Below are 8028 nucleotides of genomic sequence, written 5' to 3' on the forward strand. Positions count from 1 at the left end.
GCAGCTATATACTCTATGAATTTGTCTTTTAAAGCCATTCAAGTTGTCGGAGTGAATTTCATAGTTTGACTGTGTGCTTTGTCAAGAAGTTCTTTGTCCTGAACCTTTCAACATTCAGTTTCATTGGAAGGCACTGCGTTCTAATATTTTCAGTGCCTACTAAAAACATTTTTCTATCCAGTTGTGTGTTTTAATCGGGGGGCGGGGGGCTAAGCTTATCTTATCCAAATAGTTTTTTTAAAAAAATACTTTTTCTTTTGCTGATAATCTTATTATTTTGTTCCTTTGGTAACCTGCTTAGAGGTTTTAGGGTTGTTGTTGTTGTTTTTATTTTGTTGATTGTAATAAATAAATAAATAAATAAATAAATAAATAAATAAATAAATAGCTATATAAAGTGGAGGGGTGGGATAAATAAGCAATAAAAACTTCTATCCACTCCCAAACTCTGTGAATTTCATAAGATGTCTTGTGCTTCAGTTAGCGTAGTGTTTTAGAAAGGGCAGATTTGGTAGGTTTGCCCTTAAAATGCAAACTGAATCAAATTTCTCCACCAACCCTAGGCACTAGATCCCTGTCAACTAGGTTAGGCAGGGGGCCACACATTTTTTTGGCGCCACGGTTGCTTGAGATTTTAAAAAGGCAGGAGGTACGCAGGAGGCAACTAAAGCCAGCAATTCTCCTTCCCTCAAATAACAAGCATTCTGAATAAAACCCAAAGCTCTCCATGGCTTTGGTGAAAGGGCTCCAAATTGATAAACTGGCAAGAGTTCAGCGATGGCTGAGGTAAAAAAAGGAGAGAATTTGAGGGTCAAACTGTGCTTTATACATCATGCATAGTGTGTATCTAAAGTCTCTTGTTTTTCTTAAGTTAATTACAGCCACGGGGAGGGAGATGTTTACACTGAATGCCAACCCTTCCACACAGCTATATGAGGCTGAACAAAAAGCAGAAATAGTTCCCGTTGGCAAATTAAGGTCAAATCGACACCATGCCTTTAAGACACGTGGCTTCCCCCACCCCCCAAAAAAAGAAAATAATATTTGCAGCTGCAGTTTATATAATATACTGTATAATAAAAATTTATTTATATCCCACCCTCCCCAGCTGAAGCCAGGCTCAGAGTGGCTAACAACAATAAAAGTAACACAGTTTACATAAAATCACAATCAAATTAATTGAAATACATTCTAAAATCAATTCATTCTAAAATCAATTCAGAGTCAAATTAATGGCAAGCATTGGGGTAGAGTTCTATGAGGATTACAGAAGGAGGGGGTCAGGCTGTGCCTTGGCCAAAGGCCTGGTGGAACAGCTCTGTCTTGCAGGCCCTGCGGAAAGATGTCAAGTCCCGCGGGGCCCTAGTCTCTTGTGACAGAGCGTTCCACCAGATCGGAGCCACAGCCAAAAAAGCCCTGGCTCTGGTTGAGGCCAGCCTAACCTCTCTGTGGCCCAGGACCTACAAGATGTTTTTATTTGAAGACCGTAAGGTCCTCCGTGGGGCATACCAGGAGAGGCGGTCCCGTGGGTACGAGGGTCCTAGGCCGTATAGGGCTTTAAAGGTTAAAACCAGCACCTTAAACCTGATCCTGTACTCCACTGGGAGCCAGTGCAGCTGGTATAGCACTGGGTGAATGTAATCCCGCGGCGAGGACCCCGTAAGGAGTCCCGCAGCGGTATTCTGCACCCGCTGGAGTTTCTGGGTTTACCCTCCAAAGCACTACAGTTCCCAGCACAAATCTACAGTTCCTAGGATTCTTGGGAGGCAGCCATGTGCTTTCGATGTCCTTTAAACGGTGAAGTTGTGACCTAAGTGCAGTGTGTGGTTTAACTCTGAGCCCATCAGCTAAACACTGTGTATCCCAATAGGTATTCAGGTACATAGGAACCAACTTCTAGGAGCCAAGAGGGTGCAGGGTACTCAGTGCAGGGCTCAGCACAGCACCCAACCTTCTTCCAACCATAGGGTGCTCCGGTGCAAGATGCAGGGGGCTTGGCACAGCGCCCGGCCTTCTCCTGAACATGCAATGTCCTGTGAGCGACTTCACAAGTGCACGTCGTATGCCATGAGCGTGACGTCACAAGTGCATGTTGCAAGTGCAATGTCAGGCCCAACTATGGGGTTGCGGCGCTCATCTCGCTTTACTGGCCGAGGGAGCCGGCGTACAGCTTCCGGGTCACCTATTTATCTAATTGCATCACCCGCTGAATAAATGCCTGTAAATAATGCTTACACATGTCACTGTCCGCCACTTCCGTTGTGAGAAGTTATTCACTCTGCTGATTAGAGTGTGCTCAGCTTCTGAACGAATCTGAGGCTCAAGTTGCTGATTGATTCTGTTCTGGAGTTCGCCTGGTTGCTGGCCGGTGGCTGGAGCCAGGTAAAGGTAAAGGGTCCCCTGACCATTAGGTCCAGTTGTGGCCGACTCAGAGGTTGCGGCGCTCATCTCGCTTTATTGGCTGAGGGAGCCGGCGTACAGCTTCCGGGTCACGTGGCCAGCATGACTATGCCGCTTCTGGTGAACTAGAGCAGAGTGCGGAAATGCCGTTTACCTTCCCTCCGGAGTGGTACCTATTTATCTACTTGCACTTTGACGTGCTTTCGAACTGCTAGGTGGGCAGGAGCAGGGACTGAACAACGGGAGCTCACCCCATCGCGGGGATTCAAACCGCCGACCTTCTGATCGGCAAGTCCTAGGCTCTGTGATTTAACCCACAGCACCACCCGAGTTCCCATGGAGCCAGCTGGGGGCCTGCCAAATGCCCCCGTCTCCCCGGACACATCCCAGCAGTCTCCAGGATTTCACACAGAGGTCTTTTCCAGTCCTATTTGGAGATACCGGCCAGGGATTGAACCTGGGAACTTCTGCACACAAAGCAGATGCTCTTCCACTGAGCTATGGCCCTTCCTTGATTTATCGCCTGTACCTTATTCCCTTTCCATTCTTCTTTCCCCATGTCACAAGGTAGTCTGTGACTGCTCTGTACGAAAGTATTTAAAACCGGATGTCGGCCAACATTTGGGAAGTAACTTTTGCCCTCCTCCTGCTCCCCATCATGTCATTAGGCAACGGTGCTGCATTATTTGGATAGCCCAGCAGGACTGTGAGCTGCCGCACATTTCTGCTAAACATGTTTTCTTAGATGTTATTTTGTTTATTCTCTAGCTACTTGTTAGCTTCAGCTAGTAATAGCCAGAGGCGAGTTAAAAAGAAAATCCTTCTGCTTTTTAGTTTCCAGTATGGAGACGCTTAGGGGCACAGAGGAGTTAGAAGGCCAAACTAAATAAAATGCTACTTCTCCGAATGCAATTTGCATGCATGCTTTTTGTTATGTAAATAATAGCCTTATGGAAACATGAACAGCCTCAGGACAGGGGGCACAGTGGAGAGGGGAAGTTTATTTCTCTGCCTCCAAGGTCCTAACAAAATACTGTCTCTCAGAAGTTGCTATTTGCTCTATCGGCACAAGAGGCTCACTCGTCAACAGTTCTGATAATCAAGATGTTTCTCTTCCTTAATTTATAACTAGTATCTTGTGCTTGGCACTGCCTAGCAAAGTGCTCAGCCCAGCTTCATGCAGCCTCGCAGTTTAGAGGAGTTAGAACAATAAAACAATGAGATAAACCAATCAATTAAAACAAAAAAACGAATGAAGATGATGGAGTTTTCGGAGCTAGCCGACCTAACCGGGAGAGTCTGCAACCAGAAGGAGGAGGAGTATCAGGAAGAATGGACAAAATTTAATGATTATTTAATTAAATATGTAAAATTAAATTAATTGGAAATAGCTTGCAGATACTTAATTGGCTTAGGAATTCATACAAGTTACGTGATGATTTAATATGTTTAATTTTAAAATTAAAGGATATAAGGATGTTAATGTTTAAGTTAAATTTCATAAGAATTTTGATTTGGAAAACCGTTAAAAGGATGTGCATGGAAATTCAACCAAGGGGAAGCGAGGAAGTCACTTAACAATGTTAATAAGTGTAATTTTAATAAGCTTATGATCTATGTTTGTTTGTCTATCTGTTTGTTTTGTTTATAATTTTGTGAAAATTAATAAAAAAATTATAAAAGCAACAACAACAAAACGAAGCACTAAAAGGAGTTAAGAAGTAAAATGGAAGAGTGGATAAAAACAAGTGCTAAGGGTTGGTTCTAGAGCAGAAACTTGCCTTAGAGTTGGCCTTAGAGCTCAAAACCCCGCTTCAAGCATTCGGCAGCCATTTTCCTTTTCCAAGAGGGAGCTTTCCTTGAAATGCAAATAGCAGTTTTTGGTGGGGGGGGGAGAGAGATGTACCTTCCTCACCCACCACTCCCCACCACTCCCCGAGTCTTGGGGTTGTGCCCAGGTTTCCCTGTAGCTAGGGTATTGTTTTTGTAAACTGCTTCGAAGGCAGTGTATAAATGTAAATAAATATATATATACAGTGGCGTAGCGTGGGGGGTGCCAGGGGTGCCGACCGCACCAGGCGCAACATCTGGGGGGGCGCGAGTCCAGAGGGAAGGGACAAGTTCCTTCCTCCGCCGGGCTCCCCGCCACCACCGCCAGCCTTGCGCCCTAGCGCGCGCGCCCCCCGCCGTCGCTGTGGCTCCGCTCCGCTCACTGCTCGCAGGAGGAGCAGCCGCTGCAGCAGCGCCGACGCCGCCACCGACGCCTGGCCGGGCACGGGCAGCCTCTGCACCCTGCCGCCGCCACCATCCCCTCGGCCCAGCCACAGGCGGCGGCTGCTTCTGCCTCCATCCTCCTCCGGGCAAGCAGCGTTGTTTGCGCGGCAGCGCCAGCGGCAACTCGCAGGTTAGGGGTTGGGGGGGCGCAAATTACTTGCCTTGCCCCGGGTTAGGGGGCGCAAATTACTTGCGTTGCCCCGGGTGCTGACAACTCACGCTAAGCCGCTGTATATATATATTACTGTTGTGCCTGTGTCCTGCTTGTGTTAGTTGATTTCCCTGTTACTCTAATCATGGTGACAAGGTCTCCACAAGACTTATCTGAAGCAGCAAGTTGTACGCCAAGGTCCAAGCAGCTTCTACAGCAGACATACACAGATGGCATGGTGTCATCCATTTAGAGCCACCATGGCTGCTGTACTGTGCACATGGAATATACCATAACTGCTGGTTGTGACGGCTATGTAGGCCTAGCAGGACCCAGGTCAAGAGCCTATAGGATTCCCACAGGCATTTGGTGCAGCTGAACTGGATGGGACAGCTGCCAAGGCAGGAGCCAGGAGTCAGTCAGCAAGAGCTCCCAAGGTGCCAGCTTCAAAGAACAGCTCAAGCAACTCTTCCCAGTGGGCCTTGCCCCAATGAAGCAGTTGCAAGGACTTGTCTTTCCCACCACTCTCTAAGTCTCCTCCTCCCCGGGGTCCTTCCCAAGCGACCTGAGACTTCTTCGCCTGGTGTGCCTTTGCTCTGCCCTCTTCATACCTCTTCTGGGAGACCAAGGGAGAGGGGAGCTGGTCTCAGTAAGAGGGGAAGACTCCCTGGCTCCTTCAGCAGCCTGCCTCATCTCTGCCTCTTAGCCTCCCCTCCTCTCCAGCCTCCGCTTCTGCCTCTGATTCTGTCCGGCTCTCTGCCACAGCCTCTTCCCGCTCACTAAACCCTGTTACCTCTTCAGCTTCTGATGCCTCCTCATCTTGTGCCCAGGTTTCCCACGGGAATCTGGATGGCCACTGTAAGAACAGGATGCTGGCACAGATGGACAGATGGCTTGATCTAGCAGACCCCTCTGCACTTAGAATAGTAGATTACAAGTGGTGCCTCGCAAGACGAAAAGAATCCGTTCTGTGATTCTCTTTGTCTAGCGGTTTTTTCGTCTTGCGAAGCAAGCCCATTGACGGATTAGCGGATTAGCGCTATTAGCGGCTTTTAGCGGCTTATCTGCTGATCGGATCAGCTGATAAGCGGCTTAGCGGCTTGGGGAAAAGGGGGGGGGAGAGAGAAAACCCGCAGGAACTCGCAAGACATTTTCGTCTTGCGAAGCAAGCCCATAGGAAATTCGTTTTGCGAAGCACCTCCAAAACGGAAAACTCTTTCGTCTAGCGAGTTTTCCATCTTGCGAGGCATTCATCTTGCGGGGTACCACTGTAGGTAGGACTTTGGTCTGATCCAGCAGAGCAGATGATGGGGAGGGGCAGCTCAAATGGATTGATTTATTAAAATAATCAAACCCAGTCACCCTCTTCCTCCATTTTGTCCTTCTCCGTGTCTTTCATTTGTAAGCCGTCCATAGCTCTCAGATTTGGACCTGGCAGAATGTCGAAGTCAATGGCATTTTTGTATTGTCAGGAAGTCTGTTTTTCTTCCCTTTACAGATAAAAGGGAAATAATATCCACCTATATAGGAAGTAAATGAAAGGAAATGGGCCGGTGACAGATTGTGGTAAATTGTGAGAATGGAAGGAATAAAAAGAAGACGACTCTGAGGCAAAATCGTGTTTGACAAAACTATCTGTCACTTCTAAACTAGAAGCAGTAAGAATAACAAAAAACATTCCAGTTCCTGCATGTGATAATGAAAAGTCCCATGTGTGAATGAACAAGTAAAAAAGCCTTCGTAGAGTCTACATCATTAAGTGCGCAGTAAATCCCTGAAGATTTTTTGTTTTTGTTTTGTTTCAAGTTTAAAACACTGGGAGGAAGGGAGAGAAATGACTCTTAACTTCCTTTTCAAGAAATTCAGGCTGCAGTTATCATTTCTTTCCATCTCCTGCTCATGCAGAGAGCTAGCATCACACACATGAGAAATCATCTTAATTATTTCAACTTCATCTGCAAAGGGCATTAGGATTAATCATGCAGAGGCTGAGACACAAAGCAGGCTTCAGGTTTGAGATGAAGTATCCTAATGATGATACTACAGTTGTGTGTCAGCTTCAAGAGTGCAGCCTTGAATTTGATTCAGGAGGTATCTGTAAGATTTGAAGATGATCCTTTGTGCGTGCCTTGCTATGCTGCAGGATTCTATTCAATGTGGTGAACCGGTATGTTAATATTGAGCAAACTCAGACCGTTAAACCACGGGAAGCTGTGTGTACAATGTCCAATTGAAGCATCTCCTCAGAATGTCTCCTCATTCTGGAGCACGGTCAGTTGAATGAGAGAACAGGTCATTACAGTGGTGGCCCTACATTTGTGGAAAACTCTCCTCTAAATAGGTCTGTCTGGTACCTAACTTTAATATATATTTTTTGTGCCGCAGGGCTTTCTACATGTCTTAACAATTTAATGTTATTTTAATGCAATTCATTGTTAGCCTCTGTTTAGTGGATGACGATTAGCTGGTTTTAGCTTGGATGCGGGTCTTTTAAATTTTTTAAACGTTAATATGAGCGTGCCAGCGTTGATTTCTATTTTTTTCCCCATTTTGTTGGCTTTGTTATCGTGTTTGCATTTTGATGCTTTCATCGTACACCGCCTAGAGCCCTTCGCTGCATGAAATTGATAAATATACCAGACAAACAAAATTATGGAAAAGACTGAAAAAACAGCGTGAAGTCACAGAGCTGGAAGCTGTCTCTCTGATCCGGAGGCATCTATGGCTCCTATGCCTGATCCTTAAGAACTCCAGAGCATCTGTGCTGGATCAGAACAAAGGCCAAGCAACTTGTTTACTACAGTGGCTAACAAAATGCCTCTGGGAAGCCTTAAAGAAGGATATGAGGGCAATGGCTTTTTGTTTTTGCTCAGCAACTTCCGAGAGTGGAAGGAGCATATCGCCATGACAACTGATAGCCACAGCCTCTATGAATTTGTCCAACTCTCAAACCATGTTCAGGGTTGACAGAAGATGAAGGGCAAAGGATGCCAGAACCTTATTCTGGCAATAGCAACACCCTAGAGGTCCCGGGCCCTAAGGAAGTCAGATTAGCTTCAACCAGAGCCAGGGCCTTTTCAACACTGGCTCCGGCCTGGTGGAACGCTCTGTCTCATGAGACCAGGGCCCTGCAGGATCTGATTTCTTTCCGCAGGGCCTTTAAGACAGAGATGTTCCACCTGGCCTTTGGTTTGGAATCAACT

The sequence above is a fragment of the Podarcis bocagei genome, assembly GCF_964188305.1.
Source record: "Podarcis bocagei genome assembly, chromosome: 1".
NCBI classification, from domain to species: domain Eukaryota; kingdom Metazoa; phylum Chordata; class Lepidosauria; order Squamata; family Lacertidae; genus Podarcis; species Podarcis bocagei.